We start from the raw sequence: 12,036 nt of genomic DNA, 5'->3' as shown, positions 1-12,036 counted from the left end.
CTGGGTAAAGGAATCTGCATCACTGCAACTAACAAAACAATTGGGCTCAAATAATACTGAGAATTTCTCAATAGCAGTTTGGTTGATAATTCGCCTTTGGGACAACACTTTATGAGGACGACTGTTGAGGTTAGTAGACAAAGAAGGCTGCATACATTATATAACTATTACGTGTGCACTGATCAGTGATCATTTCTTTATGTTTGCAGTAAGATTTTCATCGACCGGAACTGGATTTGATCCTGAAGGGATGCAATCCACATTTTTTAATGAATCTGAGGAAAATTATTAGATAGTGACTGTTTCATGTTACTGTTTGTCATGTGGGCCAATTTATATGCAGAATTTACTTTGGACTGATTAAATTTAAAAGCTAATCGACTTCACTGAACATTGACATATGAAAGACTAATGCTTGTTTTCTTTTTGTTTTTCAGGCCATAAGAAAATATAGAAAGTACGTACATCCATTATAAATATGACATCATTAAACTCTGTCTAATTTTTTGCTAAATTCACAATCACAATAGTAGAAGATTAGTTTTCACAAAAATCCTCTTCTGGCTCTTAACATCAATACAGTCCTGGCTGACCACCCGAGGTCAGGCTGGTGAAGTTGACCTTAGAAATGTCTAAGGTCAAAAGGGGGATTGTTGGAATATTTATGGTATATGCCACGTACATTTACTTACATACATTTACTTCCCTGAGAAATTTGTCTGGAAAATAACTTAACTGATTAAAAATACAGGAGCTTAGAACGTTCTGTGTCATCATGACCTTTGTATTCTGACTGTACACTGATGAAGACTAAACAATGATAGAAATGGAGACTTCGAGGTCACCCTGTTGTTGAAATTCTGTTTTCCACATTCTGTTTTGTAAATGATGTAATCAAGACTGATATGCTGTGACTATATGAAAGTGTAACTTGAATTAGAAAGTGCCAGTACTTCATGCCATCTCACGGCATACAGTCTGGTGCAGATATCTGAACTGTTTGAAATGGCTTTATTAAATTTAATATTTGGACTCCTTATTCCGTTGTTTTGTGTCAGTTCCTGTTTGATGAAATGAACATGCAGAAACCAAAAGGCTTAAACAACAACAGCACACACACACTCTTATTATTAGAAATTTCTTCAGTTGGTGCACAGAGGCTGTGTTCATGGTCAGAGTTACAGGTTACATCAGTGCAGCATAGATGAGTTTGAATCAAAGCTGCTGATGCTGAGATTCATTCACTGAATCCAATATTTTTACAGCCTGTATGCTGTCATTGTAGGGGATGGAGGTCAGCTCAGATAGCTGTGAAATACTGGGTTACATCTTTGTGAATTCAGTTCATCCACACAGAGCAGTAAACCTCAGAACAGCAGCAGCAGGTCAGCTGATCACAGCCTGCACACCAACATCATTTACTGCAGCTCACAATAGAAAGCTGTGATTCTTCTGTACTTAAGTACAGAATGTCAGTACTTTTGCCACCTCTGTTTAAAATTAAACCATAACATTGTTGAGATGCATTGCATATAAGTAATGGTTTGTGAACACATCGGCCGTGGCATTTCTTCCTCTCATAGAAGTTGTTCATTTATAGTGACTTTGATATATTTATGGGAGTACTGAATGAAAGTCTTTAAAAAGTAGTAAAATTTAGGGGATAGTACTCATAAAAGCAAAACAGATGGGAAAAGACACCCATGGAGGACAGCAAAGGTCTCGGTCATAAGGTGTCTGCTACTTTGGCATGCCCCCTGCTACTCCAAAACAATTTGAAAGCCCTGCGTCTCACTCCGCAGCACCACAAAAGATATTTCAGTTTGATATACTGACCAAGGAAAGTAGCAAAATACGAAGCTACAGAGGTTTTTTAGAATAGTTAGTACATTGTTCTGTTTTTTTTTTTTATTATTGAGTTGAAAGGTTACAGAGGTTATCTGAAAGATAAACATGATAATCATCAACTCTGAAAATTAACCAATTCATAACATTACCCATGGATAATCGATTCTCAACATTTGCTGATGGGTGAGCCGATGTGGAAGGCTGTTCCTCTGTAGGTGTATCTGGTGGTGTGTCTCGGATCAGTTGTGCACATTCTGCTGTCAGTCGTTTTACTGACGCCTGTGCCTGTATGTGATTGAAGAATCCAAGGGTTTTTAATCTGGGGTCCAGCAGTGTTGATAGGGTCAGAGCTGTTTGGGTTTCTATACTGTCAAATCTGTTTTACATGGCTGACACCAAGTTCTGTCCCAGAAGTTTAGCCGTATTGTGGCTCATTTTCCCAACTGTGTCATACAAGTATAACATGAGCATTTTTGTCATGGGGATGACCTTTGAACCAGAGACTCTCTTCTCCTTCGACAATTCTACTGTTGCCTGATAAAAGGGGCCAAGCAATTGCAGGCATGCGCAGCTGTTTCATAGTCTGCAGAAGACAGAGGTCTCACATCTGTTTTCAGTGTTGCAAGAGCTGCCCCCACTGACTGCCTCTCTTCAAAAAGGCGTTGCAGCATAATGAAGGTGCTATTCCAGCATGTGTCCACCTCCTGAATTAGTTTAATTACTGGACGATTCATCTGCTCTTGCACTTCTCTGAGCGTCTCTTTTGCCCGTGTGTGTCATGGCCGGGGATGAAACGGACGAGGAAGGGCAAACACGCAGGACTCCAGAGATTGGCATAACTTAAAAGGTATTTATTTAGATTGGGGGAAATGAATACAAAAACCTTGGAAAGGAGACGAAGAGCAGACACAGGGAGCACAGGAACACGCGGGCACAATACGACGCAACAAAGAACACATGGAAACTGAGGGCTTAAATACACAATGGGTAATCAGGGTAAGAGGAAACAGCAGGGCACAGCAGGTGAGGCAAATGAAACTGATAACACAGGGGAAGCAAAACTAAACACAAAGCACAGGGAAAACCAGACTGTCAAAATAAAACAGGAAGTGACAAACCAAGGTACATGCTGACTCAACATGGGGAACTGGCACACAGACTCAGGACAGAGATGCAGACCTTAGATACAGGGGAAGACAGGGACAAGGGGAACAAGAATCAAAACATACTGGGGAGACAAACCTGAGAAATATGAAACTAAACACAAAATGCTGGGCAAACGGCCCAGGACATGACAGTGTGCGTAAATCATCTAGGCTAGGAGTGGCATCCAGAGACTTCTTTACCACTAAATTTAGTGAATGAGCAAAGCAAAGTGCATGTCTTAGATTTAAATCTGACTGTTGCAAGCATATTAGCTGCTGCACCCCATTCTCCCATGACAGATCTCATTGCAGTGGTGATGTTAGCAGCTGTATGAACTTCAGGGAAAGGCAGCACTCCCAAAAGCACTGTGCCCAGCTTTGCAGACTCATCCAAATTATGGCAGGTAACTGCTAGATATGCATCCATATTAATGGAGGTCCACATATCAGCAGTGAGGCTCACATGTGTTACTCTCTGTATGGCAGCCTTGTCCTTGGTCTTCTCTTCCTCGTATCACTGGGCCACCATGCCCTTCAGAGCCCATCTGGATGGAAGAGTATATGTGGAATCAAGCAATGGCACAAACTCCTTGAAGCCACAGTCATCCACAATGGAAAAAGGCTGCGAGTCTTTAACCACCATATTCACAAGAGCTTCATCCAGCTCTCGCTTCTGCTGCACTAAGACAAATAAAGACACAAAGTAATTAAAATAAAATCAGAAAAAGAAAGGAAAGATTCATGGAGTCATGGACTGCAGTCATGTCCTCTTGTGTTAGTATATTAATGTATGAATTACATTCTGCCTTGGAGAAGATCAGAAATGAGGAATAAGTGATTAAGTGCACTTAAGCATGTGGAAGTTGTTTTTTTGTATCAAAGTTGTGGAAATTTTGTACCGGGACGTTCTGTTTGGGTCAGATTTCCTCCTGATTAAGGGAAGCATTAGTTTAGTATCCAGTTTTTGACGTTTGGATTTTTATTTATTTATTCATTTTATTTTTTCCCCTTCTAAGGTATTTTGTGTTGGTTGTTTTTTGTTTTTTCTCCCCATGGTTGATGTTAAAATTTCATGTGGTTCATTGAATGTTAGGGGCTTGAAAGACACTGTTAAGAGAAACGCACTTTTTTTATTTTACAAAGGGCAGAAATCTAATCTTTTATTTTTACAAGAGACTCATTCTTCCGTGGCAGATGCAACTTTCTGGACAATGCAGTGGGGAGATAAGATTTTATTTAGCCACGGCTCAAATCGGACTGCTGGTGTAGCAATATGCTTCAACAGATTCCCTGGGGAGATTTTAACATACAAAGCGGATGAAAATGGACATTGGTTGACGGTGGTAATGAAGACTGAAAACCTTTTTCTCATCTCAGTGAATATTTATGGATACAAAAATGATGGACAAAACAAACTGCTGTTAGAAACTATTACAAAGATTATTTCTGACTTTAAGTTATTATACCCCACTGCTCATGTTTTAGTAGGAGGAGACTGGAACATGGTTCCAGACGAATGGGTGGACAGAATGCCTCCAAGAATAGGCAAGCCTCAGTTTAACGATATGATCGGAAGCTTTATGACTGACAATAATTTGACAGACATTTGGAGGTCTTTAAATCCGGGGTTGAAAAGCTTTTCATGGTTCAGACCTAATGGCGAGAATAAATCCAGAATTGATTATTGGTTGATCAGTTATGACCTTATTAGTTTTTGTGCACAGGCCAATTTATCCAGAGCACCTCTAACAGATCATTGTTTTATTGATTTATACTTAGAGCCTAAACAAAAGGAGTTCAGAGGTAAGAAATATTGGAAATTTAACGCTAAACTACTTGAAAATGATAATTATTGCAAAATGATTAGGGACATTATAAAAAGGTATTGAAAAGAACGATTCAATCGGAAGCTACTTAACGAAATGGGAATTTATTAAATTTAAGATTAGAGAATTTACGATAAAATTTAGTAAGGATATTAATAGACAAAAGAGAGATTAACCTTTGTTGCAATAAGTCAAAGTTAATGATCTAGAAAAAAAATAAGTTATTCAAGTTGCAAGGTAAGTTAGATGGGTTATATTTGGAGAGAGCTTATGGTGCTTTTATAAGGTCGCGAGCAAAGTGGACCGAGGAAGGGGAAAAAAATTCAGCCTACTTTTGTAGTCTAGAGAAATGTAGACAGCAAAGAAATTCAATTGATTGTTTAATGATACAGGGGGTGGAATGTAAGGACTTTAAGGAGATAGAAAAGGAAGTGTTTCTGTTTTACTCTAAACTTTATTCTTTGGACTACTCTGTAAGTGATGCTGACTTACTTTTCAATAAAATTAAAGATAATATTCCCCATATTGATGATTCGTTTAAGAAATGGTGTGATGCGGATTTGGTAATTGAAGAATTGGATGCATTTGTGATGAAGATAACTTTAAACAAGTCTCCAGGATCAGATGGGCTTACAAGCAATTTCTATCAGTTCTTTTGGAAGGAAGTGAGAGGTTTACTTTTTAATGCACTTGTGGAATGTATACAGAACAAAGAACTTATGGCTACTATGAAACAAGGCTTAATCACTTTAATCCCTAAGCCCGGGAAGGATAAGAGGATCTTGGATAACATAAGACCTATAATTTTGCTAAACACAGATTATAAATTATTGTCTGGAGCTATTGCAGCTAGACTTAAAAAAGGTATCTCAAGTATCATAAGTGAAACACAATCAGGATTTTTAAAAGGTAGGTTCACAATAATATAAGACTTGTTTTAGATTTAATAGATTATAGTGATTTGTTACAAGAAAATGGCTTCCTGATATTCTTAGATTTTTATAAAGCGTTCGATTCAGTTGAACATCCTTTTATTTTGAAAACTTTGGAGTGTTTTGGGTTTGGCTCTGGATTTATTGGTCTAATTCGGCGGTTTTCAAAGTGTGAGGCGCGCCTCCCCTAGGGGGCGCCAGAGCACTTTAGGGGAGGCGCGGTGCGAGGGAAAAAATAAACCGGGAAAAGAAGCTATCTGCTTGCTGTCTACTGATGTGAGAGAAAGAATGGACACATTTTTAGTAAAGAAAAAGGCAGGGGAGACAAGCTCTGGCGTAAGTAGAAAAAAGAGGAAGTATGACCACGACTACTTAAAGTATGGATTTTGTGATGAGTTTGGGGTTGTTCTTATCATTAGAAAAATGAAAAAAGGGCATATTTGCCATACAAAGGCCCTGATAAAATAATTAAAATGGGAGGAAATGTTTTAAAATGTTCATGCGTTAAATTTCATTCAGATAAAGTGTCATTTTAAAAGATGAGATGGTTCTAAAATAAAAGCAATTAGGTGTTTTGTAGTGGCATTTGTTTGTGTGTGGGTTGATTATTGGGGGGGGGGGCGCAGCAGGCATTGTGCTCCTTGGAGGGGGGCTCACCCTTTCATACTTTGAAAACCCCTGGTCTAATTGAAATGCTTTACAATAAAATAAACAGTTCTGTGGCATTAGGTAGTGGCACTTGTAAAAGGTTTGAAATTGGAAGGGGTATTAGGCAAGGGTGTAGCAGCTCTCCTTTATTATTTATAATGGTGGCAGAAATGCTTTCCATTTTGATCAAAAACAACCTTTTTGAAGGGTTAAAGGTACTAGATAGACAAATAATTATCAGTCAATTGGCAGATGACACAACTTTATTTCTTAAAAATGAAGATCAAATTCCATTAGCGCTAGAGGCGGTCAAGATGTTTTCAAAGGCTTCTGGATTACAGTTGAATTTGGAGAAGTGTGAAATTTTAACACTACATGATTCTCTTCAACCAACAATTTGTAATGTAAAAGTTAAGAAGGAGGTAAAATATTTGGGCATTACGATTTCTAAAGATAGAACAATATCTGTCAGCAAAAATGTGGCCAATAATATAGGGAAATGTAAATTGATTCTAAACAAATGGCTACAAAGGGATATTACTATTTTTGGTAGAGTGTTACTATCTAAAATGGATAGTCTGTCCTCTTTACCTCTTTCTACTAAATTAATAAAAATGATGAACAACATAAACTTTAAATTTATTTGGAGGAACAAATGTCAGTATATTAGGAAAGCTGATATTGCAAAGACTTATGAAGAGGGAGGTATTTCTGCATTGGATTTTGATGTTATGAATGGGGTTTTGAAGTTGAAATGGCTAAAATCTTACATTAACAATAAGAATTCTTTTTGGTTTATTGTCCCCAATATGGGTTTTCAAAAATTGGGTGGTATAGAATTTTTGTTGAGATGTGATTTTGAATGGAAATCATTACCTGTCAAGCGCTCTAATTTTCATCAACAAGTCATTCTTTATTGGAAATTAATTTACAGCCATAATTTCACCCCATATAACAGCCCAATTTGGAATAATAGATATATCCTATGTAATAGAAAATCACTGTATATAGAAGAATGGAATGATAACGGAATATGGGCTATTGATCATCTTATGGATGAGGAAGGCAATGTACTAAAACATGAAGAATTCTGTGAAAAATTTCATCTTAAATGTACAGTGAAATGTTACAATAGAGTGGTAAATGCTATACCGACAGCTCTAAAATTGATGATAAAAGAGAGTATTGTATATTCAAAGATTTCCCCAAACTTGAGGCAGCTCTGCATTAATGGTGTAGAATTAGAAGAAGCTATTTATCCTTGCCTCTTGCACCTAAGATTAAAGAAAGTAACTTCAAAATTTTGAATGAAATCTATCCAACAAAAGAATTTTTGAGAGCAAAATTTGGTTTTGAAGCAGAAAACTGTGGTTTTTGTGGTGATGCATCTGAATTTCTAGAACATCTTTTCCTTTTACTGTACTACTGTTCATTTACTGTGGGAGGATTTGCAGAGCTGGCTCCTTTCCAAGAATCTACTCTTTTCAATTCTGAATATACAGGTTATTAAATTTAGCATTTTTATCGAGAATAAGAAGGAGGATTTTGTCTTAAATAATATTATATTACTGGTGAAATTTTTTTATTCACAAATGCAAATGTCTGAAAGTTAAACCCACCTTAAGTCATTGGAAGAATGAGTTTAAGCTTTTTTGCAAATCTCTCAAATTAATGAAAAGTCCGAAAGCCCTGAAGTTATGGTCTCTTCTGGTTCATTTCCATCTGATTTCCATTTTTTTTTTTAAAGGGATTTAGGTTGGGCTCACTGTTTTTTTTACTTATGATTGTTATTAAGACATGTAAACAAAGTTGTTTTTTCTATGTGGTTCATCCTTTGTATGTTTACACTTGCTGAGTTAAATAAACTTTATTTTTAAAAAAACGAAGCAGTTGCTGCTTCGGATGTAATATGTCACGCGAATTTTTTTCCGCCCTGAAGCAAGCTTCGAAGCAGTGGTTCTCTTGAGGTGTAAGCCCAAGATTCGAAGCAGGGCAGGGCTTTCAAATTATGCCGGCGGCAGGCTCATTTTTCACCTACTCCACCACTCTGCGCCGTCTACTTTTTAATTTTCCTAAAAAAAATGTTTTTGCGCCGTCCGCTGTCTCCATTTCCAGCGCCATGTGGACGCACGTTGCAATATTTACGTTCTTTCAATCTGAGCCATTTGATTGGTTTACGACTGCCATGTGACTGTTCATATCGTCTGCTGCCGTCATGGCTTCGGTCTCAGTCAAAAGGCGCCTGCTACTTGGCATGCCCCACTTGCTACTCCAAAACAATTTGAAAGCCCTGAGCATGTATCGAAGCCAGTGTTGCGAAGTCCGCTTATTATAAGGGACTTTGGGCTTGGTTTTTTTTCTAAAGTCGCTTGCAAATCTCGTGAGTCGGGGGTTGCGGTTTTTTTGGGCTTGTTTTTGAATGTGGAGTTGCTTATTTGCAGAGGTGGGAAGTAACGAAGTACAAATACTTTGTTACTGTACTTAAGTAGATTTTTCAGGTATCTGTACTTTACTTAAGTATTTATTTTTCTGACTACTTTTTACTTTTACTCCCTACATTTTTACACAAGTATCTGTACTTTCTACTTCTTACATTTTCAAACAGACTCGTTACTTTTTAACACGTCAGAGAGAAGTTTGCATTTCCGGTCAGTGCGCCGTCAGTCATCAAACGATCTGAGGCTAAACGGAGGAATAATAACACATAAGAGACAATCGTACTGGCGTATCCTCCATCATCGGGGCTTATCTCGTACAAAGGGATTAAATACGCAAACCCATATAATTAATGTATCATTTATAGCGCTATAATCAGGGGTTACAGCGGGCCGGACCGAGTCCGTAAGTTGCGCTGCGGCACATAAACAGCTTAGCTAGCACTACTGAAGAGGAGCGAGCACGAAGGGAGTAACGTGTGGCAGGTAAATGCAACGTTTCTAAATGCTCAACAAATATCAGTAAACACACAAAGTGTGTGCAGTTTGTTACACAGCTAGCTAAAAGAAGAGCTGCTGTATTTCAGGGAGAGCAAAGAGAGAGAAGTTCACTCAGAGATGGAGAAAGAGGACAGGAGAGGAAGAAGAGAGGTTAGAATTAAAGGTAAGGACTGGAAAATAAACTGAAGTATGCTTACGTTGTGTAATTCAAAGATTCTATGAAAATACTGCAGTTTAGGTTAGCTTGTTGTACTGTATTTACAGTAAAGCTCTGTGTTGGTGCACAGAGACTGTGTTCATGGTCAGAGTTACAGGTTACATCAGTGCAGCAGAGATGAGTTTGAATCAAAGCTGCTGATGCTGAGATTCATTCACTGAATCCAACATTTGTACAGCCTGTATGCTGTCAGTGTAGGGGATGGAGATCAGCTCAGAGAGCTGTGAAATACTGGGTTTCATCTTTGTGAGTTCACTTCATCCACACAGAGCAGTAAACCTCAGAGCAGCAGCAGCAGGTCAGCTGATCACAGCCTGCACACCAACATCATTTACTGGAGCTCACAATAGAAAGCTGTGATTCTGCTCCCCATGCAGAGCCACTACAGCTGATCTTAGGGTTCCTCCACCTTCTGAATCCCACTGTAACCCCTGAGTATCCTCATGTTGGTGTTTAGGTGGAGGCACAGTCACCCTCTACTATGGACGACACAGAGAATAGAGCTGTGTTTAAATTCCCTTTCACAGTTTGTGTCCTACATAACAGTTTCAAGCTGAGTGCATTCATTAGGATTAAAATTTAGATTGGAATAACGTTTGTATTCTCATGTAATATTATTTTATATTATTACAATAATATGTAATGAGGTTCGGTTAGTTTTTACACAAAAATAGCAGGTAGAAACATCCTCCAAAGAACTACTTTTACTTTCTTACTTTGAGTACATTTCAGAGCCTGTACTTTTTTACTTTTACTTAAGTAGAGAAGTTGAACCAGTACTTCGACTTTTACTAAAGTATTTTTTAACATAAGTACTTGTACTTCTACTTAAGTACAGAATGTCAGTACTTTTGCCACCTCTGCTTATTTGGGCTTGACTTTCTTTCCGAGTGAAACTCGATTATCTCTCAGCGCCCTATAATAAAGCAAAAGACGAGTGGTAGGTAGTTTGTCCCTTCCAAGCCCCCGTTTCCTGTTTATCGAAAACAAACACTAATAACAGCCCAGAGTGAGGAGGCAGCGCAAGAATGAGCTCCAGTAAGTGGTGAAAATATATTAACAAATATAATAAAGTGTCATGGCCGGGGAGGAAACAGGCGAGGAATGGCTGACACGAAGGACTCCAGAAGTCAGCGTAACTTAAAAGGGATTTATTTAAGCAGGGGAAAAACAAATACAAAAATCTTGGAAGGGAGACGACGGGCAAACACAGGGAACACACGGGCACACAACATCAACGACGCGACAGAGAACAAATGAAAACTGAGGGCTAAAATACACAATGGGTAATCAGGGCAAGAGGAAACAGCAGGGAACAACAGGTGAGGCAAATGAAACTAATTACACAGGGGAAGCAAAGCTAAACACAAAGCACAAGGAAATCACATTGGCAAAATAAAACAGGAAGTGATAAACCAAGGAACACGCAGACAAGTCACAACACTGGGAACATGACAAACATACAGGGAGGACAAACTCAGGAAATAAATTAACACAAAACGCTGGGCCAACGGCCCAGGACATGACAGTACCCCCCCCTCAAAGGCCGGCTCCCGACGGCCAAAACCAGAAACAAAACCAGACAAGGGCGGGAGGCGGGGGACCAGGAGGGAGGGCCCGAAACAAAAACAAAGACAGGGAGCAAAACAGAAATCACAGGGCGTGAACAAAACAAATCAAACCCGGACAGGAAGAAAACAAAAACACAGGACCAGAACAAAAGGCGACGGCACAAGGCCGGAGACAGTCCAACAGGGGGCATCAAAATGAGGCAGAGCAGAGGCAACACAGTCCAAACAAGAACAAAACACGGGGACGAGAAGCAAAAAAAAAACAACCGGATGAAACAAAAAGCGACGGCACAAGGCCGGAGAGCTCCAATGTCCAAAACAGGGGGCCGAAACAAGGAACAGTCCAGGAGCTATGACAAAACAAAAAACAGCAGGGGAAAAAACAGTCCACAGTTCAGGGGAGTCAGTGGGAAATCCAAAAACAAAAAACACACAGTTCAGGAGGCCGCAGAGGCCAAGGGGCCACAAAGCAAAATCCCAACGAGGGAGGCCGACCGCGCTCCCAGTGGCGGCGGCGACGAGGACGAGAAGGAATCACTGGAGGCCGACCGCGCTCCCAGCGGCGGCGGCGACGAGGACGAGAAGGAATCACTGGAGGCCGACCGCGCTCCCAGCGGCGGCGGCGACGAGGACGAGAAGGAATCACTGGAGGCCGACCGCGCTCCCAGCGGCGGCGGCGACGAGGACGAGAAGGAATCACTGGAGGCCGCCCGCGCTCCCAGCGGCGGCGGCGACGAGGACGAGAAGGAATCACTGGAGGCCGACCGCGGGGCGTGCGGCGGCGGCGACGGGGAGCAGACACTGGAGGCCGACCGCGGGGCATGCGGCGGCGGAGAAGGGCGACCCCGGGCTCTGGTGGGGAACCCTCGGGTGACGTGGAGCGCTCGGACTGAGCAGAGACCCCCACCGGCTC

Source organism: Archocentrus centrarchus, chromosome 9, assembly GCF_007364275.1.
Source record: "Archocentrus centrarchus isolate MPI-CPG fArcCen1 chromosome 9, fArcCen1, whole genome shotgun sequence".
In the NCBI taxonomy this organism is placed as follows: Eukaryota; Metazoa; Chordata; class Actinopteri; order Cichliformes; family Cichlidae; genus Archocentrus; species Archocentrus centrarchus.
Note: the sequence above shows the minus strand (reverse complement) of the source record.